The following is a 24,129-nucleotide window of genomic DNA, read 5'->3' on the forward strand; positions in this document are numbered from 1 at the left end:
TTGAGGAGAAGTGAAATGTGAACTGACTTAAATGTAAGCATTTAAATTTAGAAGCAGAGAAGGCACCAAGCCAGGCTTACACATGTAAACACTTTATTCAAGGCCAGGCCTCCACGAGGCCCTGCAGCTCCCACCTCTCATCTCCTGTGCATCCCCAGTGTTCTGGTTCCTTTAAGAAGGCTGTCTTCTCAGGCCACGCAGCCAGCTTTTGGTCCTCCTGGGGCACTCATCTCCTCAGACAGCTCCCAGCATCCCTTTCTGGAGACTATTATACATCGCTCAGTCCACACGTGTGCTATGCTAATGTGCAAAACACTCATCTTACTTTTTGGCTGACCTGGTAATCCAGGGCAGCCTGCTGCTGTGTGGGCAGATCATTGGAGATTCCAGGCTAACCGTGCCAAGGGGTGCTTCTGGAACTAGTGTGCTCTTTCCACACGCTGTGAAGGGGGACTTAACATGGGGGGAAATAGAGGCTGCCGATGTGGGTGAAAAAAAAAATAAAAAGAAATGCTATGGCTTTCCACTTTGTGCTCATTTTATTAGTTGTTAGTGAGGAAGAACAGTTTTAGGCAAGCTCCAGGCTGTTCCTATAGCATGCTACATCTCTCATTAAGAAGCTACAAACTCCTGTTTATTGTCCTCATGCTAAAGGCCCACAGAGAAATCAAAATGGCAGGATTTTCCCGTGTTGGTCTTAAGGGTGGTCAGTCTTTGAAGAAGATATCTAACTACCCAAATTCAGCATTCCTGCTTTAATTAATCTACCATATGGGGCCCAGGTGTCATAGGCAACTTATATTTGAACTAAGTAATCCATAAAATAATAATAAATTTCTTTTGAGGTATGGATAATGCTAAAACTACCCACATCCAAAAAGAACATTCTGGATGGTGTCTGGATTTTCTTGATTTCAAGTTCTATGGCAAATTGTATATAAAATTGTATGTAACAATTTAGAAATTGCCACCAAGATAAAAGGACTTTTTAAGATCCTCCTCTCTTTTTTGGTTCTACATGATTCTGGGACGTTGTCATCAACATCACAGTTTTCCCACTATAAAAAAAAGATCAGGGGCTTCCTTGGTGGCGCAGTGGTTGAGAATCTGCCTGCTAATGCAGGGGACATGGGTTCGAGCCCTGGTCTGGGAAGATCCCACATGCCGCGGAGCAACTGGGCCCGTGAGCCACAACTACTGAGCCTGCGCGTCTGGAGCCTGTGCTCCGCAACAAGAGAGGCCGCGATAGTGAGAGGCCCGCGCACCGCGATGAAGAGTGGCCCCCGCTTGCCGCAACTAGAGAAAGCCCTCGCACAGAAACGAAGACCCAACACAGCCATAAATAAATAAATTAATTAATTAATTAAAAAAAAAAGATGGAGCTGTATGAGCTGTTTATATATTTAAAAAAAAAAAGATCAACTAGAACTCTATTACAAGTAAATTATCCTTATATAGTAATTAACAATTAACATAAGTATGCTTTATAGTTTTAAAAAAGCACGTCATATGCGTAAAGCTAAAATTCTTGTCTGCTGTATTGAATCACAGAACTGCCTCCCTCTAAAACAAAAAAGAGGTTATCAATCACTTGTATCATTATAATGTATTTGCTTTTGGATGTTTTTCTATATAAAGCAGAAAAAAATTTTTTAAAGAAAATTTACTCTTTAGCCTGGAATTCTTAGGTCTCCACAGTCTGGCACCAACTAAACTTTTGGATCCAGTAGTCATTCACCACCAGCATGCAACACCCACTAAAGCCAATGCAAGACATCACGAGCCAAACACTGAGCACATTCTCACTCTTTACTGGTTGCCTTTTCCTTGCCTCCTCCACTTTGAATCCCTGGCTCCTAGAACATTGCTTGGCATAGAGCAGGCATTCAATCCGTAACTGATGGATTATAAGAACCACATCTCTTATTCACATGAAGATGCTTTTCCATTTGAAAGAGCATAAAGAAGGTAGAAAGATTTAAAATTACTAAACTTGGATTTGAACCCTTAGGCAAGTTGCATCCTCTTAACTTTAGTTTCAACATCAGTATATGGGAATAATAATGGTTAATTCTGTGTGTCGACTTGGCTGGTCCACGGTGCCCAAATATTTAGTCACATACTATTCTGAATGTTTGTGTGAAAGTGTGTTTTGGATGAGATTAACAGTTATATCCATGGACTTTGAGTAAAGCAGATTACCCTCCATAGTGTGGGTGGGCTTCATCCAATTAGCTGAAGGTGGTAACAGAACAAAGACTGACCTCCACCAAGCAAGAAGGAATTCTGCCATCAGACATCCTTAGGACACAGACCTCAACTATTTCCTCAGCCTGACAGCCTACCCTATCTGATTTTGTACTCTCCAAGCCTTCACAACCACATGAGCCACTTGTGTACAATCAATCAACCTCTGTCTGTCTGTCTGTCTGTCTCACACACACATGCACACGCACATGCACACCCTGTTGGTTCTATTTCTCTGGAGAACCCCGACTAATACATCGACTTATCACTTCACAGAGTTGTTGTTCAGATTAAAATCAATATTGGATATGAACAGATTAGCAAATTACAGAACTGTATCAGTGAGGATGGTTTCAGCCCAATCCAAACTGGCTTTAAACAATAAAGAAATTAGTTAAGTTATAAACCCATAGGTAGAGAAGAAACTAGTTCACCCAAGGCACAGTGGCTGAGTAATGGGATTCATGACCTTGGTTCCTTCTCCTTCTACATTCCACTGTCCTGAATCCGGTTCCTCTTGTGGAGGTAAAGAGGTTCCTCTTATGCAGCAGCTCTAGGTGTCATACACACACCACAGGCAATGGTGTGTCCACAGGCAATAAAGGATCATCTCTTTCAGTGTCTGAAGAAACTTTCCCAGGAGCACCTGAGCACACCTCCCTTCACCATCTCATTAGCCAAAACTGGGTCACATGACCAATTTTAAACCAACTGATCCCTGACAACTAGAAAAAAGCCATCACGAGTGAACAAAATTGGGACTCTTCCAACAAAGAAAGAGAGAATGTTGACGGAGGAGGCAACCAGTCTGATCTAAAAGTAGCACATAAGTTCAAGATATCATGATTGTGATGGTATTATCTACTCTAAGACCCAGCTCAGGCCTCAACTCTTCCGGGTAACCTCACTACACAAGCCCGAGGAAGTTCACTCTCCTCACCCCTTCTATTCGTGTCTCTTATTTGCATTCACTGCACATTGTTGGGCAGTTTCTTTTTTAAATAATTTTTAAAAATTATACCAGTAATATATGTTCACAAAAGAAAATTCAGAAATATACAAATAAAAATCACTCCTAGTCTCACTGAGAGAGAACCATTATTAATATTTCAGAATGTTTTCTTCCACTCTTTTTTCCTATTTAGGTGTGTTTATATGTAAGAGAAATGTCTTTTTTTTGGTATAACCGTTCCTGGTTTTCCCAACTGAAATTTAACCTTACTGAGAACTGTGATTCTCTGTGCTTCGTTCCATCCCGCAAACAAAGACAGGATCTTAAAAGACAGTGACTGATTCAGATTCTATAGATCATACAGAGAAAGTTTAAATAAGCTGTTCTTTTTCTTTGGGGGATTAAGAAGGAAGATTTAATAAGACAACATTCCAAAACTTGTCCACTAATTTTTCAGATGCTCTTTTTTCACCAAGACACGTAATAAACTTATTAAACTTTCAGATTTCTGACAATAAAATATCTAGCAATAAGATATACTGTTTTCTGTGAGTAAATGTTTTTAGACCAGAAACTATTGGGTAATTTCCCTGATGTCTAGAAATTTCCTTTATACTTAACAATTAAGCCACTCCTCCATTTAAAGATACAACAGCAAACTAGGTAGGATAAATATAATTTTAGGAAGCATGATTCTCAAATTCACTTCATAAGAGATAAGATCACTCACACCTTTGTGTAAAGCAATGTTTCTATACACTTAAATCATATTTTCAAAGCATTGGAGTAAGTGGCTATTTGAAGGAAACATAGCATAAATATATAAATATTATAAAAAATAATCTACTCATTTATCTGCTTTTTGGTCTCTGATTTTGTCAAAGGATTTTCTTAAATTGAGGCACAATTCTATGTGGCATAAGAACCATATGATAAACCTTCTATTGCTCAAACCCTCCATAAGATTGTATGGTCCTGTTTTTATTTAACAAGTATTTATTGATATTTACTGAATATCTACTATGGGCCAGGCCACGTGCCTGGCACTGGTGATTGAGTGGTATGCCGAAACAAAGGCACATCCTGCTCTCGTGGTGCTCCCAGGATGGTGGAGATCCAAGGACACTGCTGAAAGGGTTTACAGGAAATTTAAGTCTTTCTGTCCCAATAACAATCTCCAATGACAAAGTATCTGATCTTACCATCTTCATTTTGCCTTTCTAGTCTCCATCTTCACTAATTAAACAACAGCAAGCAAACAAGTCTGAACTAAAACACAAGGAATTTAGATTAAAATAGTTACTGGGGAAAAGTGGGGGTGAGGTGGATAAGTTAAAAATGCTTGGGCGTGTTGTAGGACCTCTTCGGGAAATGCATGAAAATATGTGGAACAACCTGAAAGCCCAGGAGGAGAGGGACGTGCAGTGGCTGAGATGACCCCTCAAGTTCCCTTTTACCCTTGTCAGTTAACTTACTGCAGTTAGTATCTTCAAGGTGTCCAAGGAATCTGTCAGCCTACAGATACTGATTGAGGACAGGGAGGGCTTTGTGCCCAGATCTCGGAAGAATCACAGATTATAAAGCAACAAAGGGCAATAGAAGCTTACATTATAATGCATGGGAACAGACAAAAACATAACTTTTGTCACAAGGTGGGTCAAGAACTAGCAAAAAATGGAACAGTAACGAATTCTATGAGTTCAGAAGAAGGAAGAACTCCAGTGGGCCAATGCGTATTCCAAAGACTTAAAGTGGCGGGAGAGCTACTGGGCCTCTTACGATGGGGTAGAATGGAGGCAGGAGAGAGATAGGGGAAGCCACTCCTAGTAGGTGGAATGGCCTTGGGAGACCAACCCAATGGAACAGACTCAAAAGCAGCTGACAATATGGGAGCAAAGCTCAGTCAGGAGGTCTGTGTTGACTGACTCAAGAGTCACGGGCAGAGAGATGACAGCTGAAGCAGCACAATGGATGGACTCTCTGAGAGTTTATAAGCCTTGACAAGAACAGAACTTCAATGAAAGCAAAAATTAACTGAAAGAAGTAGAAAAAGTCATCCCGTCTTTTCAGGTTAAAATTTCTACCCTCATGAGGGTTGTATCTTAGGGCAGAAAGACAATATTTCTAAGAGCTTTGGACACAACTTCTGTACCTTAAGCTTTACTTTTGCATAAAAAGGTTATTTAAAGTGACAGCTGGACTTCCCTGGTGGCGCAGTGGTTAAGAATCCGCCTGCCAATGCAGGGGACAAGGGTTCGAGCCCTGGTCTGGGAAGATCTCACATGCCGCGGAGCAACTAAGCCCGTGCGCCACAACTACTAAGCCTGAGCTCTAGAGCCCATGAGCCACAACTACTGAGCCCGCGTGCCACAACTGCTGAAGCCCGCACACCTAGAGCCGGTTCTCTACAACAAGAGAAGCCACCACAATGAGAAGCCTGTGCACCGCAACGAAGAGTGGCCCCCGCTCGCTGCAACGAGAGAAAGCCTGCATGCAGCAACTAAGACCCAACACAGCCAAAAAAAAGTGACAGTGATGGTTTTTTCCTTGGGTGCCTTCCCACATATGTCAGAATTACTTATATTTATAGTACGTGGCTTGTCCTTTGTGTTAACATTGCTGTAACACCACTGATTTCCATTTTATCGTAGGTAACACTAAGAACTTCCATGAATTACCACTGGTTCACTTAAAATGGCAAGACTGCCTCATCAAACCTGGTTATCAAAGTTTTATAAGCTCCATGAATTTTCCCACATTAGATTCAACCTCTAACTACTCAAGCTTTTTGTTTTAACTGGTTTACTTTGAGTGTACTTGTGCATCCTTTTTAACAAGGCATGGAAGAAAAAGATGGCTCTTTTCACAGAGTCCTTTATATATAGACCAGAAGTGTAGCAGAATGTTGTCTTTTTTTCTATGGGTTCTCAATAGCGCTGACTAGATAGGATATTCTCAGTACTAGTTAACTAGCTTTTTCTTTCTGCGTGCTTCTGATCCCAGTTAGGTATCTGATGTGGATCAGATGTGGATGTGGATATGTCTCCAATTTGCTGAATGGAAAATAGTTTCCTTTTCCCCACCCCTTTCCCTTCTCTAACACTTATAATGTAGGTACGTGTCAGTACCTGTATCATCCCTCTACTCTTGCATGTTTTGCGTGCCAATGAATGAACCCCTCTTGCAAAATATGGTCTCCCAAAAAAAGCAAAACTATTGTCTACAAGTAAGCATGAGTCTTTCTAGCAATAACATAGAAACATAGTTGGCTGCTAGGTGATTATCCACTTCTAGGAGGCTAATGTCAGAATGGAGGAAAAAACGCAAAAGGACAAAGGGAAGTGAACAGGGGCCAAGAATGCAGGCTCTTTTCCCTTGCATGCCCAAGAAATCACAGTATAAGTGCAATCTTAAACACCAATGGTAAAATCAAGTTGCTTGGGTCTTCTGCTGACTAGTACACTACAAACATTCAGTGCATTGGCTCCCTATGAGTATATTTCAAGGACTTCGGAACACAATCCAAAAGATTCATTAGAAGAATTTTATATATTTGTTATTTTTTATTAAAAGAATTCATGATAAATATTTCTTGGTATGACCACCGTACGTACCGGCAAAAACTTGAAATTTCAATTTGCATAAGATATGAATATGAAAATATTCATATCTGCATTACTTTATTCTTTGCATGGGCTTTTTACAAATCTAGAAAAAGTTTAAAGGAGCTAAAGACAAATCTCACAACTATATATGGTTAGAATAGAGTATGTGTCTGATTTGACATCATCAACTCTTTTCAAACTCAGAATTTCTTAACATTTGCTAGTACATGTCCCTGTGCCTTGACTTAAATCTCACATGGACAGGTAGATATTTACCCAAACTCTTTGGACTGACAACATTCAAGGCATTGAATAGCCTGGCCTTCTCTTATTTTCAGACTTAACCCGAGAGAGAGAGAGAGAGAGAGAGAGAGAGAGAGAGAGAGAGAGAGTGTGTGTGTGTGTGTGTGTGTGTGTTTTCTATACAATGTATACTCTAACCCCCAGTCAAGCTATACCTCCTGATCAGGGCCCTGTTTTCCAGCCCTCATTCATTTGCTTATGCTATTCCTTCTTCCTAGAATGTACTCTCCACATGCACCTGTTAAAAATCTCATCCACCCTATTTAAGGCACAATTCAAATGTCTTCTACTCTGTAAACTATTCCTTGATCTTGAGCCCTCTCCAATATAGCATGCTCTTCATTTTTTCTGAACACTCAGAGCATTCTGGCCTTAATCATCTTGATAAGACCCACAGTGCCTGGCATCACGTCTTGTCTACTGAAGGCTCAATAATATCTGCTGAATAAATAAGTGAACAATTCTGGCAAGCCAAGTAGAAGCCTCTCAATTGATATGTCTTGTTCACAGCATTAACACAGCACTTCGTCCATATGCAGTAGTGACCATTCAATAAGTATTTGTTAAAGGAAGGAGAGAAGACAGAAAAAATTTTAATTTATCTTTTAACTGCAGAATGGAAATGCAATCGAACAGAAGATTCAACAGTTAATTGCAGGAGAAAAAAAGAAAATGAAAGCAACTGGTTTCACCAACTGATCAATGGTACTTTGGCTATGGCCTTCTTTTGCTCAAAAGGAAAGCCAGGGCTTCCCTGGTGGCGCAGTCATTAAGAATCCGCCTGCCAATGCAGGGGACACAGGTTCGAGCCCTGGCCCGGGAAGATCCCACATGCCACGGAGCAACAAAGCCTGTATACCACAACTACTGAGCCTGCACTCTAGAGCCCGCGAGCCACAACTACTGAGCCCGCGTGCCTAGAGCCCATGCTCTGCAACAAGAGAAGACACCACAACGAGAAGCCCATGCACCACGACAAAGAATAGCCCCCGCTCGCCGCAACTAGAGAAAGCCCGTGCTCAGCAGCGAAGACCCAAGGCAGCCAAAAATAAAAAAAATAAAATAAATAAATAAAAGACAGAAAGAAAAAAAAAAAAAGGAAAGCCATTTTAAAGATGTAGTAACCGAGGCCCAGAGTTGTTATGAGACAAGAAAAGCAGGGAAGGACCACTAGGCTCATTTCACGTGTATTACTCTACTGTCCTCTGTCACCTCTTGCCCATTACTGATGGATGTTTGAGTCTACCCAGACACAGTGCAAATGTAAATCATCTGCCAAAAGCTACAAAAATAAAGCTACCAACATTACCTCGTCATTCATGAAGAAACACACTGCAGTAATTACAAGAGACTTCCTCTACGTGACTGGGGGTTCTTTCTCACTTACAAACAAAAGGTGGGGGAGGGTGGAAATACACTGGCTGTATAAATGCAGTGGGATTAAGTGAGAATCATAAACCAGTCCATTAGCAACTGATTATCAGTAAGAAGCATGCAAGTATAAACAAAGAGCAAACATTCATAAAGAGAACAAATTAGACATTTACGCAAAAACTCAGCTGGCCAGATTCATCTTCAAAGGTAAAAATAGCATTGCAGTAATACCTGAAAATGCTTGTCTATTAGTCTAGTGCCATATGTGGCTTTTTCATTGGCGATACTCTTGACACTTCTTGAATTTTTTCCTTCTTATCTCAATGACTATAAATCATCTTTTCCATTAATGCAATCCCAAACAATTCGCTCAGTCACTCCCAACAAAGGTACTTTGATTTCTTTCTTCGGAGACACTGAAAAGTTGATGTAACCTATCTCCTCATATTAATCAGAGTCTCTTGTCCTTCCAGCCCTGCCTGCATTCACAACTAAAAAGAGAGAAAAGTGACACCTAACATTTATAGAGCTCTGAACAGAAAGGGCAAGGGCCTCACAATTTGCATTTTGGGTGTTTTAAAGTGCCTATGCCTTATCTCAACTTTGAGGAGTGATTTTTCCCCTCAAGCACTTTAGATATTTAATATTTCATTCTGAGAAAGAAAAAAAATGATTTAAATAAAAAGAGGGGGGATTTCAGGGCTCCCCCTTGAATGTTAGGATTTTCTGTTATTTCTCCATGGAAATATAATGAAGTGATTAATAATTCTTGTGGAAGTTCGTTATTAAATTGGTCTTTTTAGTTTTCTCTGGAAAGGCTATTGGAAATGAAGCAAATAAGTCCACCTGTTACACAGTGCCATAATTGTTGGAAATAGGTAATATTATTATAACATATAGCATTCCTCATCAAGATATAGTTTTTTTAAAAAAACTAATGGATTGCTATGGTTTTCACTTAGCTATATATTAGAATCACCTAAGGAGGGGAGGAGCAGGGAGGAAGGGAGGAAGGAAGAAACCCTACAATGCCCAGACCCCACCCTAGACCAATTATAGCAGAATCCCTGGGAATGGAGCCCGGGTATTTTTATTTTTGGAACCCTTCCCAAGTGATTCTCATGTGCAACTAGGGATTAGATGATTAGGGGTATTGTCATGAAGGTCAGAGTGTGTAATTTTTAAATTTCATTTAACAAAAACTTAAAGAGCACTGACAAACAATCTAACTCATTTGATTCTATTACAACTTTATAAGGTAGATACTAATTTCAGTCACATTTGACAGATGAGGAAACTGAAGCAGATATTTAGGCAATTCACCAAAGGTCCCAGAGACAAGGAACGGTAGAACCAGGATTTGCATCCATGCCATATGGCTCCCAACCCCAGGCTCTTAACCGCTGTGCTGGCCTGATTCTCCCAGAGGTAATTTACCTACAATAAAACCTGAGGCATTCAGTTCAATGAGTTTTGACAACTGTATACACCCATGTAACTACTACCCAAAACAAGATTTCAAACACTTTCATGGTTCTGAGATTCATCCATGTTGTTGCGTGTCTGAATAGTTCTTTGTCTGTCTCAGCAGGTCAAGGTAGTACGAATACACCAAAATTTGTTTATCCAGTCAGCTGGTTCATGAACATTTTATATTCACTGTTTCCATTTCTTGGCTATTATGAGTAAGGCTGCTATGAATATTCTTGATCAAGCCTTTCTGAGGATCTATGTTTTCTCGTGGTTAAATGCATAGGAATGAAATTGCTGAATCATATGGTAGATATACATTTAACTTTATAAGAAACTGTTAAACTATTTTCCAAAGTGGTTGTACCATTTTACACTCCCATCAGCAATGTGTACCCTAGAGTGCCCTTTTTTTTTTAAAAGGTCTACATTTTTATTATTTATTTATTTAATAAATTTATTTCTTTATTTTTGGCTGCATTGGGTCTTCGTTGCTGTGCGCAGGCTCTCTCTAGTTGTGGCGAGCGGGGGCTACTCTTCACTGTGGTTCACGGGCTTCTCATTGCGGTGGCTTCTCTTGTTGCGGAGCAGGGCTCTAGGCGCGCAGGCTTCAGTAGCTGTGGCTCGCAGGCTCTAGAGCGCAGGCTCAGTAGTTGTGGCGCACGGGCTTATTAGTTGCTCCGCGGCATGTGGGTTCTTCCCGGACCAGGGCTCGAACCTGTGTCCCCTGCATTGGCAGGCGGATTCTTAACCCCTGCACCACCAGGGAAGTCCCTAGAGTGCCTTTTAGGAAGAACATGCCGCAATTTTCATAGTGCAGTCATCCAGAAGAAGGGAAAGTTTGGAATTTGACAATGATTCACTATTTGACCACCCGCCCCCCCAAAAAAGGAAAAGAAAAATAGAACCTAAACACCACCACAGGTGTTTGTCCTGTAGCAGCATGTTTACAGGTGGGCACTTGAAAACACGGGTTCTGTTAGACATCAAGGGAGACAAAAGGCGGAAAAGCCCACTATAAATACAGCGCACTCCCCACTGAAAGATTCACAATGAATCCCAGAATATTAAATGCCCACTGGCTCTGAGAAGTCCAGTAACAAAGACACAGTAAGGAAATCAGTAAACTGATTAGTCATGTTAAACCCAGCTGATCAAGGGTCCCCCAGTTCTCTAAGAAATACAAGGCAGATTACGGTGTTCCCAACATTCTAGTGTTTGGGAGACACAGTTAAAAGAGCCATTACCTCTGTCTGAAAACACTGGGTCTGAGTCCATGGAGGAGATAATATTTTATACAGGTTTTGCTAGACAGTAAGGTTTTAAACTTGTAGAAATGGATGGAGAGAGCAGAAAGGCTCTCATTCTGGACTCAGGATAGAATGTAAACTAAAGAACAAATGAGAAGTGTGAAGGGCATAAATGAAAATTCTGCCGAGAGGACTGGGTCACTCTGGCTGAGTTAGGATGTAGTGGGGTCAGACATGAGGGAATCTACAGTTTCCCACAAAAACACGAGGATACTATCTCTACGCGCTGGCTGACCGCCTGCTGGTTGGCAACAGTATAAGGGTAACAATCAGTCTGTCAACAAATATTTACCAAGTACCTAATCTGGGCCATCCAGGGACCGCACTCAGCATCAGGGTACAGTGATAATCTGCCAGACACAGCGTCTGCTCTCATGGACCCGGCAGCATAGTAGGGGTGTGCAGCTGCTTACAAAGACCAAGTTCTAGAACTCTAGAATAGGAATGGATGACCATCCAAAGTCCCCTGAGCTTTAAGAGCAGAATCCATTCAATTCAAGAATTTCTGAAGAAAACAGTAACAGATATAAAAATGAAATATGTATATATTTCGTCATTGATCCCTCATTACTATATATTTGGGGCAGGGAGAGTAGGGTGTTGAGATGAGGAGCTTGAGGTACTGGAAAAAATATCCAGGTAGAGATGCTTGGGAAATAGCATAAAGTTTTAGATGAGAGGTTTGGGCTCATTAATATGCAGTATGACAAATGGAATAATTTCAATACTGACAACTCTTTATTTAAATCATGTGAAAACCGTGAGGATGTTAGACTCTGTAAATAAAAAGAGACATAAGCCTTACCCACAAAGAAGGCAGAGCTCAGTCTCAGGAGGTAGACAAAGTGGTTCAAATCCCAGCTGGACCACTTGCAACCTGGTCCAAATCCCAGCTGGACCACTTGCAACCTGGGTGACCTTGACCAAAGAACTTAACCTCTCTCTGAGCCTCACTCTCCTCGTGTGTAAAACTGGGAAGATAACTCTATTCACATCCCCCTCCCAAAGATGGTATGCAGGCTGAATGACATCGAATGGCAGTGCCCAACACCCAGCACCAGCTCAGCAACTCTTAGCTATTATTATTATTTTTATCAAAAAAATCCGGGCTTCCCTGGTGGTGCAGTGGTTGAGAATCTGCCTGCCAATGCGGGGGACACGGGTTCGAGCCCCGGTCTGGGAAGATCCCACATGCCGCGGAGCAACTGGGCCCGTGAGCCACAATTACTGAGCCTGCGCGTCTGGAGCCTGTGCTCCGCAACAAGAGAGGCCGCGACAGTGAGAGGCCCGCGCACCGTGATGAAGAGTGGCCCCCGCTCGCCGCAACTAGAGAAAGCCCTCGCACAGAAACAAAGACCCAACACAGCCAAAAAATAAATTAAAAAAAAAAAATCCACATTAGCTTGCTGTTAAGAGATTAAATTAGAAGGATTTTTGAATATCAAAAAAGTCTACATAATTGATGGTGTGAAGAAGAGAGAATTATAGTCCTTAAACCACTGGTACAATAACAAAGGACTGTAAATATACATTATCCAATAATTTTTAGAACATGAAATAAAATTGGATTTAGAGGAGAGAAAGAGAAATCCCCTTGAAACTTAGGCCAAGCTGTGGTCCTCTTTGGTTCAAACTGATTTTTCACTTGCGACAAGGGGCCACCTTACTAGTGCATCCAGTGCTTCATACAAAAATTAATTTTACTCCTTTACTTCCCCCTTAACTTTCCTCCATTCTCTTTTCTTCCTTGCTGGGATTCTTCTGCTTTGGATACTAACATGCTGGTGACTGTGAAAACTCAGTAACATAAATTCTCAGTAAATGTTAGCACTTTGCTCAGTTTTTCTTTGCTGTAACACCTCCTAGAAAATTTGAATTCTAGGACGCTGAGAGTGACATAATGATGTCACTTATACATTTTAATTTCCGCACTGCAAGGATATCCTAATTGGCATAATTTTAATAATGAAGCTTTTTAATGTATGCAAATATTCGCAATTTTTCTTCCTCTAATTTAACTTAAAACTCATCAAAATTAAGATGCTATACATCTCAACTATTTTTCCAAGTGACCATGAAATAAAAACATAAAGGCCTAGCATTCAACTGCCTTGGTGAGAGACTAAGTCATTGATACTGGAAGCTAATAGTTCATAATAAAGAAAGAATGATATCAACAATAGATTCACCTTGAATATGAATGCTGGTATGATATGCATCTAAAGCAGTCTATCTTTGATTCTAGGCTAGAGAAGGTGGGCCACTTATCCTGTAAGGGCTTCTGCTGCTAATCAAGATCCAGGCAAAAAATCACACCTACTTTAAATCATCTGTTCCTGTAAGCATTATGGACACACAGGATAACATCAAGCATGGTGACAGTCACCCCTCCTGTACCATGTCAAAATGATACTACTTAAGAGCTATAAATAGCCTTCAACCATACGGCATGGCTTGGCTTAGGTTCTTCACTCATTTTTTTAAACAAAAGTTTTTAAATAATTCATTCCTTACTTCAATCATTCATTTAGCAAATGTTTATCATCCCAGTACTACACTGGAAAGGCAGTGCCTAAACGTGAGAGGACTCTTAAAGACATTTGTACATTTTATAAGCTGATTCTCAAGGACCAAACCACAAGGCAACCAAATGACCCTCAAGAGGACGATCCCTCTGGGATTTCCCCAAACTGCTCCCTCCTCGATCCTCAATAAGAGGTGGCACCATCCAAAAGAATAAAGTCAAGGAAACCCCTATTCATTTAAGAAGTAAAGGTCCTTAAGGTAGGAATTTGCTCGGTCCTGTAATCTGTGGTTATCAGAATGATGGCAAATATTCCTTTTGAAAATCATACAATAAATCAGATATTGCTGCTCCAAAAAAACTGTTCATGTTACACCTAAATTAGAGGATCTACTGAAGTATGGAATCAGGGAATACAGTATAATCATGAAAAGTTATATAGAATCTATTTGTGATCTGCTTAACTCTCGATCAAATGCAGCATAAGGTTGGGGTGGGCAGTGCCTTATAGATGCCCAACTCACCTATAACACAGACCAAAAGAAAGATGGCACCCACTTTCCCCAAGGCTGAATCAGAACAATCTAATAAACTGAAGATCCTCAGAAGTAACATTAACATGGCAACGAAAAATCTCAGGACAAAGGAGCTCATACTTTTATAGAGCTCACACTTTTTTTTTTTGCAACATATCAAAATTGTATAAATGTTTGAGTGTTCAAGTTACCAATTAGTTCAGTGCCTTAAGAGTCAGTGGTAAAGGGGCTTCCCTGGTGGCGCAGTGGTTAAGAATCTGCCTGCCAATACAGGGGACACGGGTTCGAGCCCTGGTCCGGGAAGATCCCACGTGCTGCAAAGCAACTAAGCCTGTGCGCCACAACTACTGAGCCTACATTCTAGAGCCCACGAGCCACAACTACTGAGCCCATGTGCTACATCGACTGAAGCCTGCACGCCTAGAGCCCATGCTCCGCAACAAGAGAAGCCACCACAACGAGAAGCCCGTGCACCTCAAAGAAGAGTAGACCCTGTAGAGAAAGCCCGCGTGCAGCAACGAGGACCCAATGCAACCAAAAATACATAAATAAAATAAATAAATTAAAATCAAAAAGAGTCAATGGTATATAGACTGTAGCCTTTTCTTAAGTGACTTCCTCCTGAAAGGAACAAAATTTTGACAGCCATCTTGTATACTTCTTGTATAAAACTAAGAAACTCAAAGGAGACTATTATCAAAGTCTTACTTAGTCTAACAAGGGAGGAAATTATCTTGATTATACTGTGCAATGAAGGAATTTTAAAAATCAGTATTTGGAGGTAGATAATTTTGATTAGCAAGACAGAATGAGGCTAGCTATTAAATACCATCTTAATTATGTACCCAAGAAGCTATAATCTCAAATTTTCTTTCCTTTATATAAAATCATGTGAAATTTCTTTGCTATGACTGGATAAAAATATTAAGAGAGAACTATTTTCTTACCCTAATCATCCCTTACATAAAAAAGTACAAAATTATTGATAAAACACAAAAGTATGACCAAAATATTTAGAAACGTTTATAAAATGATGCTGTAAGCATGTAAGAATATATAGTAACATGAATAAGATCTATATCTATAAATATATCTCTATCTACCTATTTATCTATATTATATATAAAGAGAAAAAAGTATGTTACCAAAAAATGGCACAGTTTGATCCCATTTTAGGAAAATGATACATATAGGCACAGATGAAAGACTGACAGGGTATTAGAAAATATTAAGTGTTTACCTCTGAGTGATAGAATTAGCATTTTAGTTTATGGATTGGTCAATGTATGATTTTAGACTTAAGTAGGTGAGTCTTCAAGAAGGGTAGTAGGAAACGCAATGCAGATAGATGTCCTAGAGCAGACGCCATAAAATGTTCTACCATTACCCAGTTACCCTGTGGGCTACCCTAGTTGATCTGCTTTCTAAACAGCAACTCACTGAAGTCTATTTAGTGCCACAGCCCAGGCCAAAGGTTAACCTCAATGACGTCAACGAGAGGAGTAGACACAGACAGAGCAAGTTCTCGATGATCAAGTAAGTCTTCAGTGAAGTGTTGATCAAGAGGCTAGTCTTAGGGTGCATGCCCCCTTTTAGCCATCAAACAGAGATCTACTCCTATGGTTGACTACAAGCAAATTCATCAAGCATTGACTGAGTCCCTACCAAGCTCTGTACTACTGGAGCTGAGTATAAAAAAGAAATGATGGTATTTCTTCCCTCTGAGAGCTTGCAGTCCACTGGAGAGACAAGTAAGCAGAGCCTACCGTGCAATGCATGCCCAGAGTATTACAGGAGCACAGAGGAGTAGCACCTCACCTAACCTGGGGCAACTGCTAACAGTCTGGTGTTGCTGGAAGGTGAAGGATAACTTGAGAAGTGGTGATAGCTGATCCTGGAAAAGTAGGTTAGGATAGGATCCTGGAGGCCTAGTTTACCCTGATAAAGAATTAAGACTTTAATTGTGTAGATAATGGAGAGTATTTGAAAGATTTTCCTGGTGAAGTAACATGCTATGCAAAGAGAAACTTCATTCACTTCCAGATATCTTTAATGCAAAAATACTTTGTAACCTGTAAATGTTATTGAAATACTTACTGTTCACTACTATCCTCCATTATACCCAGGCATTTGCTCAGGAATGACGAACAAAATATTCTCAGCTGAGTTAAAATTCGTCCACAAATTCCTTACTCTAAATTAGATTAGGGACTTCCCTGGTGGTCCAGTGGGTAAGACTTCATGCTCCCAATGCAGGGGGGCCCAAGTTCAATCCCTGGTCAGGGAACTATATCTCGCATGCATGCTGCAACTGAGTCCACATGCCACAACTAAGAAGTCCACATGCCACAACTAAAAAGAAGATCTTGGGCTTCCCTGGTGGCGCAGTGGTTGAGAATCTGCCTGCCAATTCAGGGGACACGGGTTCGAGCCCTGGTCTGGGAAGATCCCACATGCCACGGAGTGACTAGGCCCGTGAGCCACAATTGCTGAGCCTGCGCATCTGGAGCCTGTGCTCCGCAACAAGAGAGGCCACGACAGTGAGAGGCACGCACACTGCGATGAAGAGTGGCCCCTGCTTGCCGCAACTAGAGAAAGCCCTCGCACAGAAACGAAGACCCAACACAGCCATAAATAAATAGATAAATAAATAAACAAACAAGCATATATTTGTTAAAAAAAAAAAAAAAAGATCTCAGGTGCCGCAACAAAGATCCCGCGTGCCGCAACTAAGACCCAGCACAGCCCAAATAAATAAATAGATAAATAAATAAATAAATATTAAAAAAAAGAGTAGCACACCTCATTTCTCAAAAATTAAAATTAATAAATAAGATTAAAAATCAAATTTCTTAGCGGATAAACAACAAGGCCCTACTGTATAGCACAGGGAACTATATTCAATATCCTGTGATAAAGCATAATGGAAAAGAATATGAAAAAGAATGCATATATATGTATAACTGAGTCACTTTGCTGTACAGCAGTAATTAACACAACAGTGTAATTCAACTATACTTCAAAAAAAATAAATTTAAAAAAGAAATCAAGTTTCTTAGATTAGAAATAATCAATTCTTTACTTCATGTACAGTACACAGTGCATGAAAAGTTGAGACTGCTAAGGAAGTCTAAAACAGAACTAGGATATTCCCAAGCAAGTAAGAAAGAGTCTATCATAGGCGAAAATGTATTTCTCTTAGAAAGGCCTACAGAAGTCAATTCAGATATTGAGCATGGCTTCCTCCTCCCTTCACTGATTCACTCAGTAAATGTTCATTAAATGCTTTCTATGCACCAGGCACTGGGCCAGACCCTCAAGATACAATGGAGTACAAGACAGAGTCTTATGGGCCTTGTAGAGTTCACATTCCAGGGAAAGAGAAACATGTTAATAGCTATGCAAATATATAAGTATATACTGTATAACTGCTATGAAGGCAAAGCAAGAAATTATATTCTTTAAGAACATGTAACAAGGAAACCTAAGCCTGTTGTAGCAGAGCAGGTGTGTGTGTGTGTGTGCATGCGTGCGTGTGTGTGTGTGTGTGTGTGTGTGTGTGCTGGGGTGGAGGGGTAGTACATATGGATTCCTTAAAGAAGTATTATTTGAGGTAAAATCTGAAGGATGACCTTAAGGGGGGTGAGAGGCAGTATTCCAGGAACAGCCTGTGCAAAGGCCCAGGAAGGGAAAGGAACAGGGTCCTTCAAGGAACTAAAAGATACCCATGGGGCTGGGGGCGTGGGGTGGAGGGAGACAGCTAGAGATGGGACTAGAGAGGGGCCTGAGCAGGGCCCTGCTCATCCATGCTCTTTGGTCATATTATAGATTTATCCTAAAAGCAATAACCATTTTAAAAAAAGACTTTGAAGGGTTTTGAGCTTGGGGGTTCAAAGTGAGCTGGCTGCAGAGTGGACGGTGGATTGGAGCAGGACCAGAACCAATGCACTGAGGAGGCTGTGGCAGCACTCCAGGTGAAAACCGATGGTAGCCAGGACTGGGGTGGTTGTGACGGAGACGGAGAGAACGGAACAGATTCCAGAGACATTTCAGAGGTAAAGCTGGCAGGCTGTGGAGATGGAGTGATAATGGTGATAAGCCAGAGGGAGGTATCAAAGGTGACTCCCAGTCTCTGGCTTGTCCAACCAGATAGATAATCCACCACTCAACGAGACAGGGGAGAGGTCCACGAGTGGGATGACACAGCATCCATGTTTTATTGGCGGCACTTCTGAGACATCAACGGATGACACATCAAGTAGATAGCTACCTATGTAAAAAATATTTATTCTCCATATGAAAAGTCTTTGTATTTTCACCCCAGTGCTGCTTCTCTCCACAGTGTCTTTCCCATTCCAGTTAATGGACCTACATTCTCTGTTATTCACTCTCAAATCAAGGTATCATCCTTAATAACTCTCTTCCTCACACCTCCATCCAGCCATCAACAAGCCTCACCCAGCCTTAACTTCAATATATGTCCTAAATCCAACTTCTCACCATCTTCTCCAGCAACACCCTGGTCAAAGAACCATCTCTTAACTTCTGCATGCCTCCAACTCATCTCTAGGCCTCTGTTCTCATCACCCCCTAGAGTCTATCCACACAGAAGCCAAGGGGATCTTTTAAAAGCATCAGTCAAATCATGTTTGTCTCCTCCCATGTCTTCCCGTAACTCTTAGAATAAAGTCTAAAGTACTGTGCTTACCTGTGTGTTTCCAGGCCCTAGGAGTCATGCCCCTGCCTTCCTTCCAGACCTCATCTCCTCTGGCTCCCTTCTCTCTCATCAAAACCTCTCTCTTGTTGCTCCTCGGACACTTCAAGATAGTCTCTGCCTCTGAAACGTTGCCTTGGAATGTTCCATCACAGTTTTGCATTGGTTGTTCCTTCACTTCCTTCAGGTTTCTGCTCAAAAATTACCCTCTCAGAGGCTCAATCTCATTACTTACTAAGGAAATACCAATGAAGACCACAATGGAACATTATCTTATACCCAACAGACTGCCCAAAAATTAAGATGTCTCATAAAGCCAAGTGGATCAACTCTTAATCACTTCTGGGTGGGAAGGTAAATTGGCACCACCCCTTTGGAAAACAATTTGATTTTATCATGTGAAGTTGAACATTGACCCAGCGATTCCAGTCCCAGGAATGTCATGGAGAAACTCCCATACATGTGCATTAAGAGGCACACACAAGAACGTTTAGCAGCACTGTTCAAAGAGAAGAAGGCTGGAAACAACCCAAATATCCATCCACAGGGCAATGGATCAATTGGTTTTGCACATTCACCCACCAACCGTAACTCAGCTGTTAAAATGAATCAGCTGCAGCTACATGCAACAGTGTGGAACAATGATGCTATTTTTATAAGGCAAAAGGAACAAGCAAAATCAAACAATATGGTACCTAATGCATATAACCATAAGTGATAAGCATTATTTTTTTTAAAGGCAAGAGAAAAATTAACAAAAAATTTAAGAAGTGGTCACTTCAAAAGACAGGCAGGTAGGCTTCCCTGGTGGCGCAGTGGTTGAGAGTCTGCCTGCCAATGCAGGGGACACGGGTTCGAGCCCTGGTCTGGGAAGATCCCACATGCCGCGGAGCAACTAGGCCCGTGTACCACAACTACTGAGTCTGCGCGTCTGGAGCCTGTGCTCCGCAACAAGAGAGGCCGCGATAGTGAGAGGCCCGCGCACCGCGATGAAGAGTGGCCCTCACTTGCCGCAACTAGAGAAAGCCCTCGCACAGAAACGAAGACCCAACACAGCCATAAATAAATAAATAAATAAAATAAATAAACCCAAAGTTAAAAAAAAAAAAAAAAAAAGACAGGCAGGTAGACGGGCTAGGACAGAGCACAGGAAGATGAAACAGAACTGGTAACGCTTACTTCTTAGATTAGGCGGTAGGGTCACAGGTGTTACACTGCTATGCTTCAGAACTTACAAACACGTTAGCATGTATATAGTAAATGTTAGGCAATATAAATGAAAATACAAAGTAATGGCTGAACCAAAATGAGGGGAAGAGTTACTATTTTAGGTAACTTTTTAGTTTGTCTTCCCTGACTATGTAAAATGGCTACTGCACCTCTTCTCTGGATTTTATTTTCCTTCATAGCACACATCGCTCCCAAAGGTATACAGGTGTATATACATACATACCACGCACATTCATTTTCTTGTTTAAGTCTCTCCCACTAGAATGTAAGCTCCGTAACTGTGGAGTCTTGGACTTCTCGTCCATCACAAAATCACCAAGGCCTAGAAGAGTACTCGGCATACACTATAAATATTTAAGAAATAAATGGATAAATGGATGAAGGAATGGCCGAGATACCACTAGCAGAGCAACAGGGCATAAAGCATTTAGTGTGTGCACTCTGCAGTCAGACACTTCTGTGCTAAAATCAAGGCTCTAGCCAATCTTAGCTGAGTGACCTTGAGTGAGTTACTGAGCTTCCTTGGGTCTCAGTATCCTTACCTATAAAACCTGTAATGGGAGTGGTTCTGATGACTAAAGCAAAAATTTAGCACTTTGTCCAGCAGAAAATTATTATTATTATGCAGTCACAACTTAATTTCCCCATAAAAGATGTCCATCTTGGTGGCTGCAAGCAATCTGAATTCTTTAGGCAGTTCTTCCGTGACCAGTTTCCTCCACACTCAATTTTAAACCGTGGACCAATCTGGAATCCTCTAGTTATTTCTGTGTTTGGTCAAACTAAAGAGACGTGCTAGGGAAACCTTGTAACCACCAAACCTCCAGTGAGGATGGCACAATATAATCTTGCGTCTGCCCTGGCCACCAGCTCAGGAGATCAGCCAGATGTGAAGAAGAAAAATAGCACCTGCTGTTTATTGAGGGCTTTCTCTGTGCTAAACAACTCAGATACATCATCTGGCTCATTCTCCACAACTTGCTTGGGAAGTTGGTATGTACAAGAATTTCACAAAGCGGGCATATTGGAAACTGTTTTCCACTTTGGGCCTGAGCAGATTCTGGAGTGGACGATATTCAAATAGTAACTCACCGTTCTTGTACTATCAGCTGTAATACATCCTTTTAAAACCAAACCAAACCAAAACACAAAAAGCAAAATCTGCTTTCACATCCTAAATGATGTCTCATTTTATAGCAGTAAACCCAGGGCTTCCACTGCTGTGAAACCCATGTAAAAATTACTATCAACACCGCTCCCTCCAAAGGACCAAATTCTACAGGGCTGTTGGCTCACAGCGCTCCTGGCACACACACGATAAAGATGAACCTTTCAGTGAACTCCCACGTTTTCCATCTGGGTTACAGCCAAGGACCAGGGCATCCTTCCCCTTGGAGGAACCATACCCTTGTGGAGAGCTCTAGGTCCTTCTGGGAGATTTGCTCCAGCTCTGTTCAGGCTACAGATCTAGAGCACACTCCAAGGGTTCCAGTGGCCTGGGAGAACCACAGATTAATAATAATAATGACTCATATAACAATAACAACCCTTTATCCAGTGCTTAGTATGGATCAGGCAGTATTTATCTGAAGAGTTTTACATATATTTGTTCATTTAATCTACTTAACTACTCCGTGGCTTAGGTATAAAGCTTATAATCTGACTAAATCCCTATAAGTGAGACCAGAAAATGACCTGACCTTGCCGAGCAAGGTGAGACCCAGAGCAGAAATCCCAAATGGTCCCCAGTAGTAAGAGACAGCAGCTCCCAGTGGCCTAGCCTCCTGGTTTTGATCAAGGGAGGGTATACCCTCTCCAACCCCTAATGCTATTTCTGCAGAATTAACCAAGTAGAAATAAATGAGGAGGGGGCGAAAGGAGAGCATACTTACTTCTCATCAAGTCTACAGACTGGCATGCAATTCCCAGACCTATCTTATATCCCATGACCTTTACATCATCCTGGGTACCTTATCTTCCTTCTTGGCTTTCAACACAGCCAAAACTTCCTCTTGGAATTTCTTCCTGACTCAAATATCTCCCTGTCATCTTCCTCTAGTCTCTCTCTGCTAATAACACTCAGTACACATTTCCTGTGACATGTAATTACTGTTTTCATTTTTATTTTATTTTGCCCATTTCCCCTTTAAACTTCTAGCATCTTGAGACCACAGGTGACATTTGGTTTCCCAGTGTCTGATATAGAGCCAGCTGGGCTGCTGCAGACAAGCAGTAAATGTTTACTGAGTGAACTAAGGAAACCATTGCTCTCGGTGAACAGCACAGCGTTTCTCACCATCCACCTGAACAATGCCCTGGCAGGACCAGTGGGATGGAAGGAAGGAGTCCCTGCACAGGCAGGGAGCTGCCTGATTAGTAATGAAGGACTTAACAAGAGACCCCTTTCTGGGAGCTTTGATTCCAGCCCTAGAATTGAAACTTGCATCTTTTTCAATGAAACAATAACCATCACGACCACCTACGACCAAGGCTTGCATTTAATCCTTGGGACTTCTCACTTCATTAATATCCAAGTTTCTGAATAGCTTTTGGAGCTTAGTGAAAAGCTGCTCACAATGTTTTGAGCAGAGTTTCTGTTCTGAGAGTTACTTTTTCTCTGAAGGGCAAATCACATTTGGTTTTCCTTTATCCTTCTGATAAATGCTGTTTAAAAAGCTGGAGGCATGGAAGGTGAAGAGAGAAAGATACATCTAGAAGTTGTTCATCAATATGGAATTTCTCTGCGCGCCTGTGTGACCTCAGCGTTTTCACATTTCCACAGGTCTCCTTGGAGATGGTTGCTATGATCACTCAGTGTCCCTGGCTAAAAATCTTCAAAATGTGGATGGCTGCTTTTATTCTCTCTCATCTCCCCTTTATTAGCTGTTTTTCCTTCACACATAGTTTATTTCTTCGTGAATGCAATCTGCTCATAATTTTTTTTGATTGTACAATATTCCATACAAACAGAACACCCCCATTCTTCTGGTTCCTCTGGAAATGTCTTTGATTTGGATTATAATATTAGGCAGTCCGTTAGGAATACCATTTACACTTTTATGTTTCTTGGTTCCCTGAAAATAAATTAATCATATGGCAGTCCACCCTGGCTACTTCCTCTTTTTCAGAACTACTGATCTGCACTGGAAGAAACTGAACACTGTCAATAAAAATATCCAACCTGCTGATTCTTCTCATGCTATTTACTTAACAAGCTCTTGGCTTGGAATATCTCAAGATTAATTTTAAAGTGGATGCAATTTTTCTATTTCCCCCTTTGACTAAAGTTAACGTGAATATACTTTTATTTGGTTACACACACATTATTCACATTTTCAATACCTGAATGATTTCATGATGGCTGCTTCTTACAAATATATAAGAGGAAAAAGAACTTGAAATGCTGAGTAAACTAAAACAAAACCTAAGTATTGCACTAAGTATCCCGATAACTGGAGAAAGCTAAAATACAACATCCAAAAACAATCTCAGCATTCTCCGAGCAGGTTTAGCTGCCTTGTTGAAATCTAGACTTCCAGTGTAAATTATACAACATATCCTTCAGGGGGTTTCCAAAATCCTAATTAGGTAAATCTGCAGAAAAGGGAACACGTCTAGAAGGAAACACACACACACCCGTAAATGGATCATAGGGAATCGTTTCTAGACAGAAACCTGTAAGATTTTACTTTGCAACTCAGGGACAAGGACAAAAATTCAAATCTTCAAAGGTGGAGATATCTGCACAGCAAGATTACAATCATGTGAATCAGTGGCAATGTGATACAGAGGCCTTTTATTAGCACAAGTAACAGATAAAAGAATGTAAAGCTCATTTTGTTCATGTGAAGAAAAAAAAGTGCT

At 41.0% G+C, this 24,129-nt stretch overlaps 1 protein-coding gene across 2 annotated transcripts in view; it reads right to left on the bottom strand.

Moving 5' to 3' along the window:
• The window catches only part of SRGAP1 (SLIT-ROBO Rho GTPase activating protein 1), a 279,839-nt gene that overhangs the window by 189,593 nt on the left and 66,117 nt on the right, over positions 1-24,129 (bottom strand). The gene's annotated exons all lie outside the window — the stretch shown is intronic.

The sequence above is a fragment of the Balaenoptera acutorostrata genome, chromosome 11, assembly GCF_949987535.1.
Source record: "Balaenoptera acutorostrata chromosome 11, mBalAcu1.1, whole genome shotgun sequence".
NCBI classification, from domain to species: Eukaryota; Metazoa; Chordata; class Mammalia; order Artiodactyla; family Balaenopteridae; genus Balaenoptera; species Balaenoptera acutorostrata.